The sequence below is a fragment of the Aphelocoma coerulescens genome, chromosome 26 (assembly GCF_041296385.1).
Source record: "Aphelocoma coerulescens isolate FSJ_1873_10779 chromosome 26, UR_Acoe_1.0, whole genome shotgun sequence".
Classification (NCBI taxonomy): domain Eukaryota; kingdom Metazoa; phylum Chordata; class Aves; order Passeriformes; family Corvidae; genus Aphelocoma; species Aphelocoma coerulescens.
The window spans coordinates 6909382-6934027 of NC_091039.1; the positions used below are offsets into that span (position 1 = coordinate 6909382).

A 24646-nucleotide genomic window follows, 5' to 3' on the forward strand; every position below is an offset into this window, starting at 1 on the left:
CCTGCCAGCAGCCGCCTTCTCTTCCCAAAGTTAATAATTGATGGCCTCGGGGGCTGTGCGAGGGGAAGGGAGGAGGATAAACAAACTATTTACATTGTCTTTCCCACCAGGATTTGCATATTTGGAGAGCCACTGGATGGCAACGAGGCGTGTGCGGGGCTGGGAGAGCCAAGGGCTCGAAGCGACAGCGCTGCCGAGCCAGGGAGCCGGGAATGGGCCGGGAATGGGCCGGGAAGGAGCCGGGAATGGGCCGGGAATGAGCCGGGAATGGGCCGGGAATGGGCCGGGAAGGGGCCGGCAATGGGCCGGGAATGAGCCGGGAATGGGCCGGGAATGGGCCGGGAATGGGCCGGGAATGGGCCGGGAAGGAGCCGGGAATTGGGCCGGGAATGGGCCGGGAATGGGCCGGGAAGGGGCCGGGATGAGCCTGCTGCCCATGCAGGAGAGGCAACACGGCCCTGGAAACACCTCTTATCCCAGAGATGCCCTCTGCTCCAGGCGGGCTCTGCTGCCCCAGCCCGTTCTGCTGCTCCGTTATTCCCTGCCTGGCTGCAAAGGCAGGAAAAGCCGAAGCCTAAACCTTCGGAAGAGGCGGGAGGGAGCACAGAAAGGGCTGACTCTTTTCTGGTTCATGTCCCCAGGAGGTAAGAGAGCAGGCTGTTAAGCATCTTATGATTTATCTGAGAAATGAGCCACCCCAGCTGGAAATACCAGGAGATCTTCACACTCCGAGAGCAGAGACGTTCCCCTACACCCTGCTCCGAATAAATCCTCCCCTTGGAAAGAGCCCCGGTGCCTCCTGCCATGTACAGACACGTTGGGTACACACAAACACATTTATTTTCTGGATTTCTCTCTTTTTCCCTTTACCTCCTGAGATTTCAGTGCTATAAAAAGAACATCAGGTGGGAATGTGAGTGGTCTGCTGAACACCCACAGCCAGGCACGGAGCCTCTGGCAGGATTAAGCTGCCAGCCCAAGCCTGCCTCGAAAGCCCTGAATTTTCAGAAAGCGAAATCCCCCAGAAGGCAGAAGGTCAAATCCTGCTTTAATTCCACCTGTGAGAATTAGGATCATCACAGCCCCCGCGACACACCGAGAATTAGAGGCAGGCTCACACCAGTATGAGCCCAGTGCCTCACTGGGTGTTGCAGCCCGAGTCACCCACTCCCTGCTTTGGGAGCCACCAGGGACAGAGGGACAAAAACCACCTGAGGAATAAACAGCAGAACTCGGGGCTGTCAGGGATCCACAGCCAGCTCCATGCAAACACCTGATTAATGGCCGGACCGGAATGGAAGCTCCGGACATGAAGGATCAGCAGCCTTTGTGAAAAACAACTGTTTTCCAGAGTTCCCTCAGGGCACCGGCAGCTCGTTAAATTGAGCTTCTTTCTAGTAATGAGGTCAGACAGGGCTAATAAAGAGAGATACCACTGGACAAGCCTGGTGCAGACCAATTCCAACTGGGAATTGCAGCTCTGGGTTGGAGACAGCGCCGTGTGCCCGATGGCTCGTCCAGCCTGGACGAGGGCTCGGAGCCGTGCCTGCAGTGGGAGTGTTGGGACACAGCACGGGGTGCTGGGTGCTGCCTGCACCCTCCTGCCCCCCCGAAGGCCGGGGAGCAGCCCTGGGGCTCTCCTGGAGCCCGTCACGGTGAGGGGGCTCAGGGCACAGGACAAGGGGACAGCAGAGCTCGCTGCCCCCCTGCCCCATTCCCTGGGTGGGTGTTGAGCCCCCAGATACCCCAGAGCCCCTGCCCACAGCCCAGGGCTGAGAGGCACCCACTGATACCAGGATGCTCCACTGCATCTCTTGCTCAGGGCTCGGTTTCCATGGCAACAAATGATGATGTCAGAGAAGAGCAATGATTCCTGTGGATGAGGAAGAAGAAAGGGATCATCTCACACAGCAGGAAGCTTCTTGTTGACGTTTGGAGAGGGAAATAATTCTTCTGTCTCACGTATGGGTGCCCTCCCAGGGCCAGACAGCTCCTGACCTGTCCCTGGAACAGCAGCGAGGGACCAACCCTGCACCTCTGGGCTCATCCTGAATCCAGGGCTCATCCCAAATCCAGGGTTCATCCCGGCACGGCGATGAGGAAAAGGGGAGCAGAGGGGTGGGGCTGGGCTCCGGTGGTGCTGTTTGGTTATGTCCCCTCACTCTCCCTATCTCCTGACACAGTGATGAGAGGCACAGAGGGAAGCAGGGTCAGGATGGGTGGAGCAGGCAGGTGTGGGGAGAGGCACCTCAGTGAGCTGGAACAGGGATCAGAGGGACAGCAGAGCCCAGGAGGAGACACCACGGGCTCCCACACTCGGACACGAACCAGAAGAGCTGCTTGGGCCAGATGCAGCCCTCCCCTCCTGATGGATGTTTACAAATCTCTCCTGAGAAGTCCCTAATGACATAATCTGCAAATCCAAACTCATCCCTGGCTCGCAGGGCCAGCAGCAGCCCCTCGGGATGGAGCAGGATGTGCTGGGTGCAGGGAGCTGCAGCCCTGCAGAGCCGGGCTCACGCTGAGCTCTGTAATACCCCCACAATGCAGCTGCAGGCGTAAGCTGGGCTTTATCACCAGAGATTAGCAAAATACCACATTGTGCCACCGGGATGCTGCCATACAGGAGCCATTCAAGGATCTAATTGGACATGAAGCTCCAGCACACCTCTTGTAGGAAAGCTCCCCTCAGGTGTTCTGCCCAGCCAGTGCCAGTGCTGGGATATCTCTGCACTCCCTTCCAGTCCCTCCCAGCAGGCTCCCATTAGAAGACATTGGATCTCTTTGTAGGAACTTTCCATGATTAAATTACCTGTCTGCTTTCATTACGGGTGTTTCCATGAGGCTGACTCATGATGGAATGCCTGATGCCAGAAAAAACAGCTGAATAAGTCCATGCATGAAGGGACTGATCCCCACCCTGGGTTCTGCAGCAAGGCCACCCATTAACTCCTCCAGAGCTGCAGCTCCTCCCCACATCTGCAGGCGCCTGCTGAGTCCCAAAGCACTTTGGGCTGCCATGTGGAAAGAGCCAGGGAGGCAATGGAGGGGCTCCTGAGATGATTCCCAGGGCCAGGAGCAGCAGGCACTGCCTGAACTTGATTATTTTTTTAATGACAACGAAGTGAAAAGCTGGGCCTGTGTGATGCTCCTGGTCCTGCATCCTCTGACACCCACAGCCACCTCCAGGAGGGAAGAATCCAGAACTGGAATTGCAAATCATTACCCGAGAAGTTTCCAAGAGCCCTTCAGACCCTCTGTGGAATTCTGGGAGTAAGGCACCCCCCAGACTCGCTGCTGGTCCGGACTGGACCCGTTTCCAGGTCACTACTAAAGCCAGGGAAGTGGGGGTGTTTCTGAGGATCATTCTGCCAATCCACCCCACATCTGGGATCTGAATTTGCTAATGCAGGTGTGCAAGGGGCCCAAGCCTCTGGCAGGACCCCTCACCACATCCCCATCCACGGGAGGAGAAGCCCAGCCCTGGAAAAGTTTCCCTGCACGCCCCTCCTGCAGGCAGGAACACCAGGAATGGACCGGGCTCCCTCCTCTGCACGTGGGAAGTCTCCCCCTCGGAATTCAAGTGAAACAGTAATCCCATTAAGTATCTTTCCTTTGAATCATAGATGTGTCCGTGAGGAAGTTAATGACAAACCTTACATGCACATGCAATTCAAATCAGCATATCCAATTAACTTCATTACCTGCAGGCTCCCTCATCTCCCAGTCTCCTTCTCTCCTGTCACATTTTCTTTAGGCATTCCTCCCAAATTAGGCTGGAATGGATCTGTCACAGTGGGCATCACCTTTGTCCTTGCCCCAAAGTCAGCCCGGGGAAGCCTCCATGGATGGGTTCCCTGCAGGAGTCACGGCGCTGCCAGGAGAAGGGGCTGCGAGCAAAGCAGCTCCTGGAGACCGAGGGATCTGGTCCCTAAGGGAGCAGAAAATCCATCCTTTCCCGAGTTACACTGTCCAACTAAACATTAAATACACTCACTAATCACTGCTGGGGTTGACCTTGCAAAACCCTGGGGATAAAATTCAGTTTGGTGAAGGGTTTGTTGGAGGGAGCCCTGCTCGGGGTTGTGTTGGAGATGAGAGTTTTCCTCAAGCGCTGCCTGCCGGTGCCAGGAACATTCCTTAAATTTCCACACACAGATCTTTCTTTCCCAAAGTGCCTGAGAGGGGCCTTGAGCAGGGCAGCTGTGGCATCAGTGATGGGTGGCAGCTCTGGCTGGGAAGGGGATGAACCAGTGGGGCCAGTGACAAGCAGCCACTGGCATCGTGTCACCCTCTCATCTGCCAGGAGACTGCTCAAAGTCTGGATTTCAGGTCCCTGGCACTTTGGTGGGATCACCCCAAGACTCCCCCAGCTCCCCCTGTCCTCCATGAGGGCCACACGTGTCCAGGTGTCACCGTTCCTCTGCCTTTTGGACTTCAAAGGGACACGAGAGCTCCATCCAAGCAAACCCAGCTGTGCTTCCCAGCCTCTCCCTGCTGCTCCTGCTGCTGGGCACAGGGCACACAGAGCATCCAGGCAGGGACAAAGCCATGACCACCTCTCTCTGCTCATGTTTTCCAACTCTAATCCCCTTTCTTAGAGAGCTTTCCCTCCTCCATCCCCTCCCTGAACTTCAGGAAAGCCCCAGGTGCAAGGGGACAGACCTCCTCTGTCCCCGTCTCACTTGGATCCCACCTTTCCCCACAGGTTAAATTGCTCTCGGCTCAGACAATTCCTCCCTTCCAGGATCTGCAGGCTCTCCTGGCTGTGCCGCTGGATGCCTGGGCTAATTCCTTGGGAAAGGGATGGGCAGAGGGGAGCAGGTGCCAGGGGCAGGTCTGGGCACTCACAGGTAATGTGGGGTGGCAGCTGGGCAGGGGGAGGCCGGGGGGCTCCAGCCTGGGCGTGTTCTGCTCAGCCTCCGTGCCCCACACTGCTCACAGAGCTGAGGGCTCAGTGGGTCCAGTACCGGTGTCAGAAACGTCTCTGTGCATCTGCTTCACACCCACTTGTGCTCCCCAGCCTTTCTGTTTGGGAAATGTTAGCTCAGCGTTCAAAGGCACAGCCCGGGAAGCTGCAGCTCCCCAGAGGCGCCGGGAGGCAGAGGAAGCGCTGGGCTAATTGGGGGGGCACCGAGAGCCCCCCGGGCTGGCAGCGGCTCCGTGGGGAGCAGGGCTGTGTCTGCAGCACCCACACACCCCCAGCACTGCTGGTGACGCAGCAAACAAACAAACAAACAAACAAACCAACCCGAATTAACTCGCGCTTCCTGCGGCTGCAGCGCCAGGCGTCGGGGACTGCTCCTCCAGGGAAGGCTTCCTGCCTCTGGCAAGTGTAGTGCAGCCTGCCCAGGGTGAAACAGACACCTGAGCACTCAATCTTGGCATTTCTGAGTGTGAGCTCACCTCCAGGGAAGGCCAGGGAGGTTTTGAAATACAAAACAAATTAAACCCCACTGTTCCTTCCCTGTTAAAGCTCAAACCACGCTCAGCAGGCTGCTGCACCAAATGAATTCTGGATGCCCCATCCCTGGAGGTGTCCAGGGCCAGGCTGGACAGGGCTTGAAGCACCTTGGGGTACTGGGAGGTGTCCCTGCCCATGGAACAGGATGAGCTTTAAGGTCCCTCCAGCCCAAACCATTCTGTGAGCCCATGACCTGATCCAACAGCCCCGCTGTCCCCTGGCCAGGGACACCCAGCTGCCACGCCAAGGCCAAGGAGCGGCTTTGGGGAGCACCCACAATGTTGGATCTGCCAGAAGAGATTCCATGAACATTTCTTCCATGAACACGGTTCTTCCCATTCCCACGAGGAAAGAGATCGAGAGAAGGATCCCTTGCTGCCTTTCTGCAGGGCTCTGGAGGGGAAGGAGCCAACTGCTGGGGTGAAGCAGCAGCTCAGAGATCCTGACAGGACAAACCCTTAAGAGAAACTGCCACTGAAGAGGTTCTTTCTTTCTCCACGCCTTTATTTCCTTCTCCCATCCTTCTGCTCCCTCCACCCTTGTGCAGAGCTGATCCTGCAGGATGAAGCAGGGAGGATGGCACAGAGGCACCATGCAGAGTCTAATCAGCAGCCCCATGTCTTTAATTTATTACTGCATGAGAGGCTCGTTTAGAACAAAGCTGCCAGTTCGGGAGATCATTCCTTGAAAAGACTTTTTATTTGAAAAGCTGTCAGCTCACACCTTGTCACAGCCCCACTTGCAGCAGCAGAACTTTAATAACATGCCACCTCATGCAAATGAGCTGCTAATTAATTAAGTAGTATTCTTCCGGGGATGGATTCATTAGAATCAAATTTGGGCTGGCGAGGTTGGATTGCTTTGGATGGTGCTTTAAATCAGCAGCATTGTCTTTTCCTGGAGGCCCAGCTCTCCCTCCCATCCAGAGGGAAGCTCGCTCCCATTCCGTGCCCTCAGGAAGGCTCTGCACACCCTGGTGCTGGAACCAACCACTGCATGGCACAGACCAGCCCTAAATCAGCTAAAACCAGCAGATGAGATGAAAAAAATGATGTGTGAGGTGCCCAGAAGAATTGTCTTCTATAGTACTGAGGAAATGCAGGGCAGGAGAGGGCTCAATACAAAAGCAGAAGGTAGAGAGTAAAAATGTGGGGGGCTCCAGGGTGAGGGAATGCTGAGAAGGAGCAGGGCTGCTTTCTTTTGGAGCACTTGCTGCAAAGAGACAACGGCTGGGGGTCCAGGGCCAGCAGCCTTGCACCTTCCAGCAGCATCAGATACAACCCTAGAAAGGTGGGAACACTCAGGGTCCTGGGGATTCCCTGTGCAGAAGGAGGAGAGCTCAGGGCTCAAAACCTGTTCCCTTCTAATCTGTCCCCTCAGGAAGAGCCCCAGTGAGCAGTGCTGTCCTTTCCCTGTGTTCAGCCCCTCCTCCCTTTACTCTCCTGTTTGATTTTTGAGGAGGTGTCTCGGTGCTTCTCTGGGAGCTGGGAATCATTAACAGCCCTGCTCCGCTCCAGGCTTTACATTTGGGCACTGAGCAGGGAATCCATCAAAGGGATGAAGCTCTGGCCTCCCAGAGGCAGGAACGAGGTGGGTGTTGCTGTGCCACAGCTCTGCACGCTGACCCCTCTGCATGCTGCTCCTCAGCCTCTGCCATCCTTTCCCTGCCCCACCCCTGCTCCTCCTGCTCCGGGCAGCTTCAGCTCCTTCCCTTCCTGCTGGGAAGCAAATGAAAGCACAGGCGAGGAAAGAGCGGGACAGCTCCAGGAGCAGGCAGAGAGGGGTTTTATTCTTAAAGCATCCTGTTCTCCACGGCCCTGGCAGCCTTGAGCAGGGATGGAGGGTTAGCTGGGGGCCCTGGCTGTGCAGGGAACACACCCCAGGCTGCCCTTCAGCCCTCTGGGTGCCACAAACCCTGGGTCATTCCCTTCCTCTTTGCCCTTGTTGCCCTCTTCGCCCTGACCCAGAGCTGGGCTCGGTGTCAGCAGGCACCCAAAGGGACCCATGAGCCAGCACAGGAATCCACAACTCCCTGTCCCTGCCTGCAGGACACGGCCAGGGATGGAGGGAGCTGTGAGGGGCCTTTGGGGAGGGAGTAACAGCCCAAGGGAAGGAAAACAGGGCTGAGTGCTGATCCTCAACCCCTGTGATCGACAGAAAACATGAGAGGAAGCCCAGAGCTGGTGTTGTTCTGGTGTTATTTAGGGCGAGGGAGGTACCAGGTATCTGCTTGTCACAAACCATTTGCAGCTCTTGCCCAAAGCCCCCAAAATAGCCCTGCATCTGTGTTCTCTGTCCACACCTCACCTGTGCCCTTCCAGCTGAATAATCCTGCACAGCTCTGTGCCAGGCTCTCTCCCCCCACCAACATCCTCCTCCAGCACTGCATTTCACAGCTGAAGGGATTGGTCTTGCTTAGTTTGCTTTGTTGACCTTGAGTGGCCATGTAAAATGGCATCAAAAGCCACTTAGACAAGACTGTCTAATGTGAAGTTTGCTCTAAATGAGCTTCAGTGAGTCGTGATTGTCCCCAAGGAGGAAAAAACTAAATGACTGTCAAAAATTGCCACACAAAAACCCTGTTTCTCCGAAGCCACGGCTTCCAGCTGATCAGGTGGGAGCCGCAGAGTTCCTCAGGAAATATTATTCTCTTTCCTTTTCGAAAACATCATGTAAGTAATATGTTTCAAATGGCTTCGATTTCCTGCCCAGCACCTCCCGGGAATGCTGGAACATGAGCCAAACTCTGAGGCCAAAACCCAGAAGGAAATAGGAGAATCTAAATTTTATTGTCTTTGGGGTTTATAAACCTGTGGGTAAATCCTGCCTGGTGGATCTGCGCCGCTCTAGGCCAGGCAGGAGCCATCAGGTGAACGAGGAGGCCGTGCATATTTTTGGTTTCACTTCTGCATGCAGAGCCAGTCATGTGTTACTGATCAGATCTAACCTTGCTCGGGCAGAGGATGTGAGAAAATTACAGAGCGCTCAGCTCCGCTCAAATCCTGGGAAATGAGGCTCTCCCACATCGCTGCTGCTCCCCCAGGGCACCCCAACGCCCAGCAGGACGCAGAGCTGCAGGTGGGGACGGGATTTTCTGGTTAGGAATGGCCCAGAGTCCCACAGAGGACTCAGTGTCCATCCCCAGCCCGTCCCTGACCGCGCTGCCCGCACAGGGCCGGGTTTGGCCGCAGGAGCAGCCCTGCAGCCAGGCCGTGTGAGGACAGAGCCCCGGCCAAGCTGGCACTGCCCCACGGCTCCCTCAGCTCTCCCCTGCCCCTGCAGCCTGGCTGGGCTGTGGGCGAGCTCAGAGCAGGGCCAGGCTCTGTGTGTGGGGCTTTTCATCATCTCTGGGCATGCAGGAGCTGCAGTGAACGTGTCTCCTGCAGGACTAACAGGGCTGGCTGGGGCCCAGGGGCATTTCCTGGTACTTTCCCTGTCCTGGAAGCATTAAAGACTCCTGAGGGGAGGCTCTACAGTATAAATCCATGGGGCTGAATCTCTCCTTGCACTTCCCTATCTGCTCTTTCATGCCCCAGTCTCTATCAGACAGAGGTTTGAGGTAGCTCAGGGTCCTGCTGTGTGAGGAAAGCTCCTCCTGCCCCTCTGAACTGCTTCCCTAGTGCTATTCTGGGGCAGATCAAGGATAAAAATAAAAACAAAAAGCAAAATCTCTTCCATCTCCGCACTGTAACTCCCTAAGCCTTTGGCACATGCCCTTTGCAGCATCTCAGAATTAATCAGCAGATAAGCAGATGAGCTGGCTCTGAATAATCTGTGTATGCAACACATGGAACGCTGCTCAGCACGGCCTCGAACGCAGCAGGATTTGCTGGGCTGGGCTCAGAGCACACGTCTGTCCCTCTGTCCCTGTCCATCCCTGTCCTGGGAGTGCTGGAGCTGCAGTTCCCCAGAGCTGGCCAGCACACACTGCCCTGCTCTGCATCGGGCCAGCGAGGGAGGGTGGGTGGATCAGCCTGCTGCTCCTCAAACACCCAGATTCAGAGTTTGGTTTCAAATTCAGCTGGGGAAAGAGAGGAATCTGCAGGAGCTTGGTGCTCTGCCTGTGCCTCTGAACCAGTCAGGACTCAGGACGGGGTCTAACACCTGAAGCACTGTGAAATTGTCTGCAGAGCAGCCACAGCCCTGTCCTGTCCTGGCAGAGCCACCGGTGGACACAGAGCCTCCCACTTCACCCCATCCGCAGGGAAAACACATCACAAAGAGGTGATGTTGCCCCCCGTGGCAATCACAGGGTCACAGCTGCTGCCACGGCTCTTTGTTGGTGGCCACGGATGCCACTGGCACAGGGACACAAGGGCAGATGGAGCAACAACACGGGGTGACCCAGGCAAAGCACACCAGACACGTCAGACACCCCAGACTGGGAGGAGGGAGGGGAAAAGGGGCTGTGGCTGCAGGACTGGAGCTGAGAACGGGTTTGGAACACACGAGCGGCCCAGCTGGGAGCCTGCACGCCCTGCTCCAGCGGGACACAGCAGCCTGAGCCTGGCTTCCTGCTGAACGGTTCTGCTTGTGGTTCCTGAGCACAAGGAGGTGGAACAGACCCGCCCCGGAGCTGACAAACCCCACGCGAGCAGGACAGAGGCAGCTCTTCCCCACGCCCCGCTGCTGTTCCCCCAGCAGCCAGCTCAGCTAATCCCTCCTCGTGCCCAGGGCCCAAAATCAGCAGCAGGAGATGGGTCCAGGCTGGGGTGCAGGGATGGGAGAGACAAAGCTCCGGCACATTCCTGCTCTCGCTTCCATAATTGACCTGTAGATAAACACACGGCTTCCGCCTTAATCCCCTGCAGCCTCATGAACATCAGCCGCGCTAAATTTTTCATGTAATTAAGAGAAAAACCCTAATCCAGTGTAATTAGCTCCCTGATTGCCAACGTCAGGCAGCAAAGCAGTGTTTGAACAGCAATTCAGGTCTAGCTGGCTAGGCAAATACTGCGTGTGTGGTGCAGTAATTCAACACTGGAACAACTCCCCCTGTGCTGTCCTCCCAGGCCGCTTCCCTAAACAGCTCTAAGTGCTTTCATTGCTGCAAGAGGCCTCATCTCCCCCAGACTGCTGCTCCACCGAGCTCCAGTTACGTCCCCAAGGGGCTGGGCATGAAACAAGGCCCGCAGCTCACCCAGAGCCCCCGCTCTGCTGGTGTCAGAGTGGCACCCTCGCCCCATCTGCATCCCGCAGTGATCACACTGCGATTTTAGGGCAGCACCACCCCTGCCTGCCTAAATTCAGCATCTGAGAGCCACAACTGAGACCCCAATGGAGAAACAGTCTCCTCGTGAGGGATGCTCAGCACCAACACCACAACCAGAGCTGGAGGCGACCACACCTACGAGGGGTTTTGTGGTGCAGATCAGAATTTATCCCAGCTACCGAGCCCGTATGGTTTGCAGTGATATTTTTCTCTTTCATTCATATACATGAAGGCAAAATTTTAGGATTGAAATGTTCGAAATTTGGGAAGGGGAAGCAGATGGGAGAGGAACAGAGAACGTAGATGTGTGTGCCAACGGGGAGGCAGAGAAACCAAGAAAGCACAGAGAGAAGACACCTTCACTTAACCATTTCATCCATCCCCAGCAACAAGGAGCTGAGCTGCTGAATCCACGGTCAAATATCTCTGTTTTCTTTCTAAAATTCACCTGTGATAGAAGCTACAGACACCTCCAGCTCTCTCTTCACACTTAATACCAGTCCCCTGAAATACAGGTTTAAAAGCGATATTATTGCAGGAGTATTAGCGGGAGTGTCTCAAGGAGGATTTCACTCCTCATCCTAGGCAGTGTCACAAAGGGCTTGCCTGCTTTTGGGAAAAGGTCTTGGTCTCTGTTTTGCCCACTTTGGTTGCTGCTGCTCTAGGGGCTGGGTTTCTGTGCCTGGGAGAGTGCAGAGCCCCCAGAACCAGGCGCCTCGTGTGAGGAGCAAGCTCAGAACCATTGCACAGCCCCGGCCTTGTGGCCTGAATCCCTACAGAACATTTGTTTCCATGCTGGGGCAGGGCAGAGGCAGCCCTGGGTGCTTGTGCAGCCCCAGCTCTCGGTTCTGACAGAGGCCACAGGCTGTGCCTGGCTCCCCGCTTTGGGCTCCAGGCTCTGGTCCCCAGCCCTGCTCCTCTGTCCCCTCCTTGTCCCCCTGCTCCAGGAACAGACCAGCAGCGAGCAGAGCAGGCTGCGCCTTTGTAGCAAAGCCAAGCAGATTTCTTTAGACAAAAAGGAGTGAAAATTTATCAATTCAAAGCTCCTTTTAAAGAGAAGCCCCCGAGGAGACCGAGCCCAGATGCTGCTTGCCTGGCTAAGCCAACTCCTGCTCCTGCCTCCCTTTGGACACAGGCTGCTTTCCATGGCCAGCACTGGGGTGAACCAGGCTGGGAGCAGAGCCTCCTGGCTGGATGGCAGCACATCAAGATGGATTTCAGCAGCAGCAGCAGGGATCTGGCACAGTTTGGTGCTCTGCCATCACTCCCTCTGCATGGAAACTGCGCTTCCAGCCAAAATCCAACCTGGTCCCTCAAAGCCTCCCGGAGGAGCTGCACAGAGCCCATCCCACAGCTCCTGGGGACCGTGCTCCTGAAGGCAATGCTAGAATTGTGTGTGTCCCCGAAGCTGCAGGCACATCCCAAATGGTGTTTCCAGCCCCCAGGCAGGCGCTGTGCTCCCCCTTCCCTCTCTGGCCAGGGACCCTCTGGCTGCTGCATTCCAGACAGGAGATCCCATTTGCACACTGGGGCTGTCAGTGGATGGGATTTTTGTGTCTCCCAGGAATTACTGGAGCTTTCAGGCAGCTTTGGGGCCATTCTTCCTGCCCACACCCCCAGTATCGAATGCCACTGACACGTGAGTCTGTGCTGGCTGCTCTGTGGTGTCTTGGCCTTAAATCCAGCACAAATTCCTCTCTCCATCTCCCATGCCTGCCCAAAGCCAGGCATCTTAAGGCTCCATAGGGAGCTGTGAGGTGGTGAAAGGAGCTGGAGGCAGCTCTGTAGGGGATGGATGCCTTTTTTTCTCTTTTCCCCATTTCACATCCATCAGTGTACAAGTGGGAGAGCGGCCCCAGACTGGTCAGACTGGGAGCTGGGACTGAGGCACCCACTGGGGATGTGCAGCAGCATCCCAGAGATGTCTGCTGCCGGCTCTCAGGGGACAAAGCTTCAGCAAAGCCACAGCCCAGGGACCTGGGTGTGTTCTCAGCCTCTGTTTTGCCAGGGGATGGTGGAAGTGGCTCCAGCCAGACCCAGGAATCTCGGGAGTCTCGGCTCACGTTAATGAGCACTGGCAGGAGATTTGCAACCAGCCAGAGAGAGGTGGCAGGGGTGCTGAAAGGGGCAGAGAGAGGTGTTGGGAGGAAAGGGAGCTGCTCACATTCACCTCCAGGCAGCTTTGAAGTGGCCTGAGGGACACCATCGGGGCCTGAGGCTCCCGTTTTCCACCCCCTGCCCCCAGAAGCTGGAGTTCTAACAAGGGCAGTTGTTTGAATTGCTCGCACTGAAAACAGACCAGGTATCAAATGTTCCTAAAGCTTTTAAAATAAGAGCTATAAACTGAGCCAAGGCTCAGAACTGATATGGAAAGTTACCTTCCAGGACAGATTTTCCCAGTGAGGGAGTGCTGGCACAGCAGCCTCTGTGCACGAGGCCACTGCTCAATGCCAGAGGAGCTGAGCTCCCTCTTGCCTTTCTCTTCCCATTGCTCCAGAACCAACACAGCCCCCCCTCCACACCCACACATCTGCAGAGTGCAATCTGCTAATGATCCCAGGCCTCGTGTTTTCTCACTGTCATGATTTATTGGTTGTGTCATGGTTTGCACTCAGCTGTGAAGAAATCTCGCCCTGACCTAAAACCACGAGACTCCAATTTTCCTGGTGCTGGAGGCCTCTGGCCTGGCCATTCCAACCCACCAGGTATTTCCCTGTCTCTTGCTGCAGTTTGTGCTTCCAGAGCCTGGCTGGGAGCCGGGTCCTGCTCTGAGCATCTGGAGTGCTGTGGTTTGTGCCTCCACCAAAGGGCTGAGGCAGCCGCCAAAGCCCCTGCTCCCGAGAGGCTCCGTGCCTTGAAAATTCATTCTAAAGCAGCTTCAAACCCTCCCGTTTTCATTATTAATATGACTCCTTTCATCAGAGTCCACTCATCTTTTTGCTTTCTATTTCTGTCTCTACCCTTTCATTGTTTCCCCGCTGCTTCCATGGGAATGGCACCGAAACCCCGGCCCGGCGGCGGCGGCAGCGCCCGCTCCCTTCCAGCAGCACGAATTCATCCCATCAAAGCTTCCTCCTCGGATCAAGGGTTTGTTGTGGGGTTGTTTTTTTCGCCCCTTCGTTTTAATTCCATCTGTATTTAATCCCAGACAAACACAAACAACAATCTCAGCTCCCCAAGGCCATCGCTTTCTAAATCAGTTACAGCCAACTCCAATTAGCAGGCAGGCAACATGAGCAGCTCCGTACACTCCTGGATCTTTGGGAACGAGCCAGCCCAGAAGGTCCTTTTCCCCAGACTGTCCCTTCTTTCCTTCTGAAGGACTTGCACCATCATTAGAGTCACAAGCTCTGCAAGATGAAACACCCTCCCCTTTGCTTCTGCCACCGCGGGGATGATGTTCCACGGCCTCATTAATGCTGTTTGTGGCTCTGTGCTCCTGCACCTGAGTCTACCTGCCTGCTTTGATTTATAAGAGGATCCCAAAGGCTCCACAAGTGCTGAAGAGGGACTTTATTGGTCACTTTAGCTTCCCTCTTAGCCTGCACTTGAAACAGCTCCTTAACAGCCTCTCCAAGCCAGGCTGAGGAGAGGCAGCAATGCCAGCAATGCCAGGCACAAACCTGTCCCTTCTCAGGCCACGAGAGGATCTCTCAGAGGTACCCTGGGGAAACTTCTCCCCTTCTCAGGCCATGACAGCATCTCTTGGAATTACCATGAGGAAGAACCCACCAGCCCTCAGAGGAACTCACCACATTCATGACGAGCAGCTCATGGTGTTATTTGGTCGAACCTGACTGTGAGTTTTTTCCCCAATATCCACTCTCTCCCTATCAAGGGGCACTGTGGCAGTGGAGGGTGTGCCCTGACCACCCCAGGACTGTAAAGGATGGTCAGGCAACGTCCATCTGGAGACGCTGCCGGGTTTCTCCGTCTTTCCCACTGGCTGGCAGGGAATGTCCGGAGCCAGATCCGGCACTGCTGGGCTTCAGCTCAGCGTGCTGCCAGCAGCTGTCAAAGGGACAGACGAGGATGGGAGAGAAAATCACTTGCATTGCTGCAAACCCCTTCTCCAGCCACGTTTCCCCAGCTCAGTGTCCAGGCTCGCTCTGCACCGACAATCCCGTGATTTCCCTGCTCCTCTCCCGTCCACGCCCACGCCTCCTCGGCAGCCAGGAAAAGGATTTTCCCCATTCATGCCTTTCCCTACCACGCAGGGATATCAGGAAGAGCAGTGTCTGCAGGCAGACAGATTTATCCACCTGCCCTACCTGGCAAAACTGATTGGGTTTGACAGACGTGCCGGCGCATTAACGACCAGTTTAGCATGGAAACGAGCGGAGCAGTGCTCCTCACAGATGTTAGGAGGAGAAGTTTATCTAAAGCATATTTTATGGCTGTGCAGAATGTATTAGATCAGCACCCTCAAGAAAAATCACTACAGGCTCCTTCCCCAACAAATCCACAAACATCTTTAAAATCAAATAGAACAAAACCTCCCCCGAACAAAGCGCGACACGTTTTACAAACCGAATTCTTTGCCGCTGAGGTGACTTCAGCTCTTGGGTGAGGACTAAAGAGATCACCAGGAAGGAGAAAGGGGCAAAAAGTCCCCAGTCCAGCCCCACACAACCCATCCCTGCTGATCAAGCATTCCCAGGACCTGCCTTCCCCCTCCGAGCAAGCGATCTAAGTCCCGCTATTTTAGAGAGTTCTCAAGACAGAGCAGCATTAATGGGCTCCACTGTCTGCAAAGTGCTCGTGCTTAGATACCCGCAAAGCTGAGCAAGAGAGGCACCAGGCTAAAAAATGTTCCCTCTCAAGCAAAACAGACTCGCACTTGGATTGCACAGAAATTAAAGCAACAAAAGGTCTCTGAAGCCAATTGCCATCTAACCGAGAAACAGGCTCGTCACTTTGTACACCCGTCTGGCAAGGACATACTTCCCATTTCAGCAAGTGCGAGAATGGGTGGACAGCGAGGGAAATGTGAAAACAGCAAAGAAAGGAGAAGAATGCAAACCTGCGGGACAACACTGCTGCCCTGTTATGGATACTGTACTCTATTCATGTGAAAATCCATACGGCTGCTACTGTTGCATGCACTCCTTCTTACACAGCATGAAATTAAAATTCCTCCTCAGTCTCACACTGCCAGCACTACAGAGCAGCTCCAGAGCAGGCGAGCAGACAATTTATCCTTTGGCTTCCTCAGGCGGGCTTGTGCTGGGATTGGAAGCCAGTGGGGTGAGGGAGACGAGTCTATTGCCCACGGTGACAAATTCTGCTTCCCAAACAAATCCCAGAGAAAAACTGCTGGCCTGGAGTGTGGCTGTTGGTGCTCCTTTCCCAGTGCAGCTTCACATGCGTAATTCCCCCCAGGCCCCCCTGCCACTTCCTTCTTATCTCCCCAGAACAAACTCAATGTGCAGGCTAATTTCAAGGAGTGTTTCACCCAGAGTCCAGCCAAATGTCAGTGGATCTGCTGGAAATGCAAATTGAGACAATCATGCAAAAGAGGAGGGCTTATGGATTGTGCGGGAGGGCAAGGGAAGGCAAATAAAAGCTGACAGGGAGAGGGAGTGGGGAACAAATCTCCCGTCTCGAGTTGTTGATCATTTGCACAAACACCCAGCGAGCAGCAAAGACAGATTCCCGAAAATGCCCAAATCCCATCGATTATCGCTGCTGAATTGCCTGCGTGCCTCCAAACCCCACCTATCTCCATGCTCCTAAACCAGCATTTCACTCCCACCATTCCCACCCACTCCACGGGGTGTAAATGACAGGGAAGAGATGAAGAAGGGATCTGGAGCAGAACTGGGGAGCCTGGGAGGTTTTTTTGTGGTTTCCCAAGTTCCAAAGAGCCATTGAGTTGTCAAAAGCAATTGCAGCTCTCACAGAAAGTGTTTTATTTTGTGCTTTTGAGAAAGTCGGGATAACTGTGAGATCATCTGGGGACAAAGTGGGGGGAAGATGCTGCAGACGGGAACTTGATTAGCTCAAGCCCGGCCACACGAATTTTTCAGATACAAGCAAATTTGTTCGAAGGTTCGCTCATTATGTATGCAAAGGAACAGCAAGCAGGAGGACAGGATCTATACTATGTGCCGTAACATGATATGGAATTAATCCCCTCAGGTTACAAAATTCCTCACAAATTGCGAGGGGGACGGTATCTGCTGTGTTATATTTTATCACACTTTCTGTCAAAACATCCCCGGCAGGGAGCCTTTTTGGAGATGCAATCAGCACCGAAGCCTTGTTTGGAGAGGAAGATTTGAGCTAAACAGCAGCAAACTCCAATATGTTCCTTGGGAGAGCATTGGAGAGAAACCCCTTGGAGCGGGGTTAGTGGGGTCTGGCCTTCTTAAATCACCTCGTTTTATGGCTTTGCCCAGCCCCATATGGAGCAGAGAGGCTCTCAAGTTCTATTAACAGCACTGCTAATCCAGGCTGGCTGCTTCAGCCTGCCCTGAGTCCCCCAGGGACCATAAAACACTCCACAAAAGCAGCCCACGAGAAGTTTGCCACCTGCCAGGTGACGCGGGGCAATGTGAACGTTTCACGCCCCGACTCACAACCCCCAAATCGTCCTCACCCCGTGGAGCAGATCAAAGTGAGCGAGGGCTGAGCTGCCAGTGGCACTCGGGGTGGGGACACCGGGCTCCTCCAGCGCTGGCCTCTCTGAGTGCTCACGCTTGGCTGGGCCCCGCACTTTTGTGAGGCACTCCGGTGTTTTTGGCAGCCACTGAACTGGAAGGAAAAGGGTCTGATTATCTCCTCCAGCACCTCAGTGGTGACCCAGACCACTGACCCCTTTCCTGTCACTCTACATTTGCTCTGGATGTTTTACACAGCGAGGGGGCAAAGCCTTCCCAATTGATCCAGGCTGCATCCGAAGGCTCCGTGGTTGCCACGTGATTTCGGCTCCGTCTCTTGCTCGGGGGCTCTTGATCTGCCTGTCCACCTTAGAGGAGAGATCTGGGGAGCAATGCTGGGGTCAGGAGCTCCAGCACAGGCTGGGCAGTTCTCATCCACACAAAAGCTTCTCCATGTCCAGTGTGTGCTTAGCAGCCAGATAATGCAGCCCCCATTTACGCCAAGGTTGTCTTTGCCACACAGCTCAGAACCCGGAATGGTTTGGGTTGGAAGGGACCCTAAAGCTCATGTCATTCCAAACCCCCTGCCATGGTGGGGGACCATTCCACTGTCCCAGGTTACCCAGAGCCCCATCCAGCCTGGCCTTGGACACTTGCAGGGATGGGGAGCCCGGATGTTGACACCGCCCCAAGAGTAAAACAAGTGCACTGGGTTTGTGTTCCCTGGACACTGAAAACAACCCTGAAACCACTCACTGCTCTTATGTGACACCGACCCTGACTCACAGCTTGGCCTGCAGCTGCAGGGTAAAGCTCTCTGCAGCATCCAGCAGGCATCCAAATCCCCCAAAGTTTCTCAGTCCTGCCTGATGTGAGCAGAGGTTTGCCAGCCCTTCCACGCCGAGCTGCGCTCAGCTCCAGCTGAGCCTGGCGTAAGCAGATTGTGTGAAAGATGAAAAATAACCATCTGGATTCCTGCAGTGGAGACAGCCAGGAAAGTTTCTGGGGAAGGCAGCACTCTGTGGGAATGTGCAGAACCATCCCTGCAGCAGCAGCTGCGGTGCCAGAGGAGCGCAGGGGGCTGCACAAGGCTCTGGATTGGGATACAAAGCCTGTGCCCAGGAGCCACTGGCTCCAGGCCAGTCCAGACTGGGAGATGCTGCTGCTCTGACAGAGGTTTGGCAGGCGGTGAGCATTTGGGGTGGATTCATGTTAAAGACCTCTGGCCAGGAGTCAAGGACACAGGGCTTGTCAGGGATGGGGAGGGGACCATGACAGCCTTTCCCCTGAAACAGGAGAGAAACTGTGGGCTGTGGCCTCCTAACCCAGCTCCAGGAATCTTTGTACAGCCTCGGGCACATCCCTGTGTCCTCCTGTCCAGCTGTGAAATGGACTTAAAGTTTACCCTCATTTCCCTCCCAGTACTGCTCTCGGGGGCTGTGGGCAGCGAACACCAGCACAGTGGTGGAGGATTTGCTCTGTGTTGCTGAAGAATCAATAAATAATGCCCAGGGCCCTGCTGATATCCCAGCAAAAAGCTTGAGCAGAAAGAGGCAAAAGGAGGCGAGAAAGAGGAGCTCGCACAGGTGCTCCTTCTGCTCCAGTGAAACTGCAGCTCCTGGTGCTGAATGCATTTTGAAAGGAAAGTGGGACTGGCCAGGCCCTGATGTCTCTTCCAAGAAGTTGTGGAGCAGTTGGGAGGTGCAGGGAGAAACCTGCAGCAGGGAGAAAGCCAGGAAGGGCAATCCCATAAAAGCCAACTGAGCGGGAAACACGGCGGAGCTGGAGAGCGGCTCCCGGCGATCCCCCAGGTGCTGCTCCAGCAGGACAGGGACACGGTGGTGGCACAGGATGCACGGATTGGGACCCACCTGCAGCTTCCCACGCTGCTGGCACAGACAGGATCCAGCCCCTCTTTAATAAATTAATCAAAGTATTTTTAAATTAACTGCGGCGCCCTCGGTGTCACCCCGCTGGCACCCCCGGGAGCGGCTGGAGCAGGCCTGGCTGCTGGGATATAATTAAATATCAACACATGTATCCTGTGCTCCGTGCAGCGCCTGTGTTTGCTCGTGTTAATTGGGATGTGAGGGGAAGCGTCTCACAGCAGAACCCTACGTGCTTCCAAGCTGATTTCCCTTCAAGATTTAGACAGCCAAACCCCGTCTGTGCCTGCTCCACCCTCCTCTCCCATTCCTTCTCCCAGGAAAAGATGCCACCTGGCCTCCCATTCCACCACCTCCTGCTCAACCAGCTCCCCTGTGACGGAGCACCACCAGCTCCTGGGAGCGTCCCTGGGTCACAGAGCCCCTTCTCCCACCCTGACCCTCTCCTGCTCCCAGCCCTTTCCCGGGAGCAGCCCCGGCTCTGAGCGTGCACAGCCACGCGTCCTTGCCATGATAGGTGCAATTTGGAGCAATTTCCCTGCCAGCCTCGCTGCAATCTCGTGTAATCTTCCCCCAAAGGGGATCAGAGATCCCACGGTGCCGTAAAGAATGCAAATCACATCCCCCCACGGTTCTGAATAATGCAGAGGGGAGGTGGGTGTCTGCCTGCTCCTCTTTGGGGCTCCTCCACGTTAACTCAGGCACACAAAGAGCTTCAGCAGTGGCTGGGCAAGGGAAATCATTGTTTGGACCACTCCAGATGGCAGCTTCCTGCAGGTCCCGTGGTTAAAGGTGCTGGGGACCTGTCCAAAGGTGCCCTGTGGGGTTTTTCTATTCAAATGGTGCCACCAGAGCTGGGCTGGTGACTCTGTGAGCTCACACAGCCCTCAGCAGAGCAGGGCTGGGCTCAGGGAGAGTGCCCAATGATTGGGAATGCAGAGCGAAGTCTCTGCATCTCACCTGGTGATGCCTCCCTGCTCCCACCACCATCAGCAGCAACATCAACTTCCCTGTTCCACATCCCATTAATCTGCTTCATCTGGAGCAGCCAGCCTCAGGGACCTCTCGTAGGGGTGGAGGTACAGGAGGTAAAACGAGTTCTGCTTCCCTCCCTGCGCCGCCGAACACCGGCTAAACTCCAGCACAGCGAGTCCGTGCATTAGAAATACCTGCTCCTCGCAGCCCAAACCACAGCTATTTAACAGTCCAGTTGGCAATCCCAGCTGAGCATTACAGCTCCAACCTCCCAGGCCCTTCATTTAAGGTGGAGTTGAAATTCCTGGCTCTGGCAGCTGCCCCTGGCTGCTCCAGTTCTCACCCCCAGACCCTCAGATCTGTCAGTGGATGTGGAGCTGAACCCACCCCGGATTTTAATGTTTCAAACCTCGTCTCTACCCAGCAGCACAAAGTCCCCAGCACTGAGCAGCACCACCAGGAAAATCAAGAAATGGGAAATCCAAACGCAGGGAGGCCCAGAAATAAGGAGGGAGGGACCAATGAAATGTTTTTACTTTGTTATCCTAACGGGGTGTGAACTGGGAGAAAGTTCCCAGAGGGCACAGAAAACTTCTGCCAGCTCCATTTTCCTTTCTGAAGCCCCAGTCAGGCTGCCAGAGCCCTCCAGATTAGTCAGGGATTTGCTCGTTCTGGGATTTTGCTGTAATCCAAACCACAATTCCCTGATAAGCTGTTACCACGTTTGTGAACCGACGTGTCCCAGATGCTCGGGCTGCTGGAAGAGCCCACAAACCAATTCCTCCTGGGAATGGTGGCCAATTCCCAGTGCTGCCAGTCTCCCTTTCATGGGCAAAGCCAGCAGGAGCAGCAGAGCCAGGTAAGAACACGACAGCCCCAGGGTGTCTGTCACGTCCCAGAGCACTTTTGCAATATTTATCTGCCTGGCACACGGGGACCAGGCGTGCCTGCACTGCCAGGGACACACAGGGGAGCAGATGCAGGCGGGGCGATGGGGGAAGGCTGATTTGGGAGAGCAAGCCTCCAAAAAACACAGGAGCTGCAGAGCCAGCAAGCTCTGCTTTTCTAAAAATCACTTCTTATAGCTGGAGAAAAACTCCTTCAAAGTTCTGGCACCCGATCCCCTTTAAAAACCTCCTTCACCACAGCAGCGCTCAGCCAAAAAAGCCCCATTTTTTGGGAAATTCGTTCCCAACAGGCATTTCCAGCTGCTCCCAGGGCTCAGGAGAGCAGCGTGGGGCAGTCCCTGTGAGCACAGACCCCGAGCCTTGACCCTGCACTGCCACAGAGCAGAGGAACCAAGAGCACGGATGTGGTGAGCACATGGCACCAGAGGAGCCTCCTGGGCACTGACATTCAGCTCTCCCTGCAGAGACCTGAGCTGGGCTAATATTGAGTCAAAATAGGTAAAAATCAGTGGGACGGATTGTTTTCCAGCACTGGTGGGAAATGGACCTTGTTGTTTAGACAGGAGCAAGGGAAAACAGGTCCCTCTCCTCTCCCCAGGGCACTGCAGCAGTTTGGAGCTCACCTGGGCCTGGTGGGACACAGCAGTGACCAACCCGTGCTGTCCCACACCAGCAGGAAAATTGTCCCCAGCACACTGGGGCTGCCAAACCCCCCCCCTCATCTCTTCCCACCCACCTCTCCCTGCAGTCAGCCCTCGTTCAGCACCTCTTTTCTCTCCCTTCCAAGAACACGAGCCTCAGGAAGACACAAACCTCACTTTAAACAAAGGCTGACATGTCTTGAAACAATTATTGCCCATCTTGGGGGAGGAGGAGGGCTGGCAAAAGATTATTTTGGGAGATTAGGTCTAGAGTGACTGACAAACCGATATGCAACAGCGTTTGTTTTTAATCTGAAACAGGTTTGGGATAGAATTGAGGAAAAAAATCTGCAGCCACCCACTGCCAAGAGCTGCTCGGAGGCAGGGAAGCTGCAGCCAGCAATACTAATGTGCTTCTCACTTCCCAGCCACCCTCTGCCTCCAAGGGGACACGTCCCTGTCCCCAGCACCGACCTGGGAATGTGCCCTCCCTCCTTCCCTGGGGCAGGGACAGACCCACGGACCCACAGGCGAAGTTGTGCCGCTCCTGGGGCATCACCCACGGACCCCCAGAGCCCCCCAGGTTACAGGGTCAGGTTTGAGCATTGCAGTGGGACTGGTGGAAGGTGATTTTTGCACTGGGCCACTCCATTAAAGTCAAAACATTTTTGGCTGTCATTGGGTTTCCAGTATTTGCTGGGTGTTTTATTCCTGTCCAAGCCAGGGGCTGGGGGAAGGGTCAGAGGCTGCATCCCACAGCTCCCAGTCCACTGGGACAACCCCAACCCAAGGATTTCCCGAGCTCCAGCCCCGGGCAGTGCCCGAATCGCGCCAATAAAAACACCCCCAGATGAGCAGGCACACACCAGCTGCGGGGGGAGCTCGGTGAGGGCAGGGGGAATTAAATTAATCCCTTCATTATCAACCTGACCCCTGGAAACATCTGCAGGAATGGCTGTGAGGGTTCACACAGAGCACTAAAGCACCAGCTCAGCTACCCCAGCATCTGCCAGCGCAGCCGGGCTGGGCTCTGATCCCCCCTGCCCCAGCTGGCACCGGGGGCTGCCAGGGCCACCAGGGCCACCAGCCAGCCCGGGCTGTGCCACCCTGGCAGTGCCTCGGGGCAGAGAGCTGGGGAGAACCAGGCTGGGGGGAAAGGACACGGCGAGGCCAAGCCAGGCAGCCCCAGGACAGCTTTTACAGCAGGGGCACCTTGGAAATGTCTTCCTTTACATCCTGAGCACAAAGCAGCCCAGTGCCCGCAGCAGCAGCACCTGTGCCGTTCCTGGGGCCCGGGGTTTTTTTTCTTGCCCATTTCTTGCCCTTTTAGGAAGAAATTCAATGGTTTTTCTCTCACTGCCCCTGGCACCTGTGTTGTCAACAGCTCGGTGTGTATCAGTGCATTGCTCTGTGCTGCTGAGTGAGGGTTTATGGAGAGATTTAAATATTAGGGGAGCTTTGGATAAGCAGAGATGGGAAGGGGAGAGGAGGTGAGGATGAGCCCCCAGGGGATTTTTGGGAGGAAAGGTCAGCCATCGATGTAACTGCAGTGGAAAGCCCAGCCCCTGCCTGTGTTTCAGTGCCTGGGGTCTGAGAGCCACACTTGTTGCAAAATTCACAGCCAGGACCAGAGACAGCTCAGCAAACACCCCCAAATGTGGATCCCACAGCGAGGGGATGATCCAACCTCTGCCCACGCTCCAAACCTGCCCAAACCTTCACCCCAAAGCTGCCAACTCCATTCAGAGACACAGCCCCAGGTGCTGCTCTAAGCTGAACGTGGCTCAGAACTGAGAGCAGCTGCCTTCGTTCATCTTTTAGCAGATTTCTAATACAGATTTTAAGAAGTTCGAAAAAAATGCCCCAAATCCACCCCAAAGACACCTGAAGGCAGTGCCCATGCACAGGATCCTCGGTGATTTCCTGCACGGAGCAGCCGGGCCACCAACAGTGCCGGGTGCTGCCGGTGTCACCTGTGGTGGGGCGGGGGACAGGCAGCATTCCGGGGCCAGATGCCACATGGCAGGATAAAACCAGGCTCCCAGTGTGGAGGGATTTCTGTTCCTGCAATCCAATCCCCTCTGCTGAGCCGCTGCCAAGCGCCCTCCTGGCCCCGCTGCCACGGAGCGCCGGCTGCCAGCAGAGCCTTTGGAAAAGTTTGGGAGGGGGGGAAACAATGGAAAATAAGGAAGAAAAACTCCTCTCCTTCTTGAGATTAATATCTCCAGTTTAACTTATTTTGAAGAATAACAACCAGGGAGCCACAGGCAGAGAGCACTTGCCCCCAGCTCGTTTCCAGCCCGGTCGTGGTGGTCCTGGATGGGATGGAAGTGGCACCACACCTGGGGAGGGGGGATTAGCACAGGGGGCTGCTCCCTGCTATTCCCATTCCCAGCACAGACAGGCAGCTGAAAGCAGATTTATCTGCTGGATAATAAAGGCAAAAGATTCTCAAAAGGAACAAGTTTCAAGCCAAATTGCCAGGCTCCTGCGCTTGTTTCTTTAATCCCTCTCAAAACTGTCAGAATTAGAAGGGGGGAAGGGGGAGGATGGTGGGAAGGGGGAGGATGGGGGGCATCTTTACCCAAAAAGCAGCAGAGCAGCCGTGGCTGGAGCTCCTGTGGCAGCCAAGAGCTGCAGAGGTGCCTCTGAGGCACAAAGAGGAGATTAAGGCTGAAAGGCTGCAGCCAGGCAAGGAGGCTGCTGGAGAGGATGGGAAGAGCGCAGGGGAAACATTCCTGGATGCCTGACAAGGAGATGCAGAGACCATCTGGGTGAGGGGAGGGAGGGCAGGGTGCCAGGGACAGCCATGGGAAGGATCAGCCCGGCCACGGGAAGGCACCTCCTCCCTGCTGCCTGTGCAGGACCCACTCCCAGCTCCTCTTCCTCCTGGGAAGGCAGAGAACAACAGGCTGGAGCTCTGAGAGGGGCACAGACACATCAGTGCTGTGTGGAGGG

The 24646-nt window shown here is 55.3% G+C and overlaps 1 protein-coding gene across 4 annotated transcripts in view; it reads right to left on the reverse strand.

Annotated features, from left to right (window-relative positions):
* PLXNA2 (plexin A2) overlaps nt 1-24646 on the reverse strand; it is a 140026-nt gene that overhangs the window by 87460 nt on the left and 27920 nt on the right. The gene's annotated exons all lie outside the window — the stretch shown is intronic.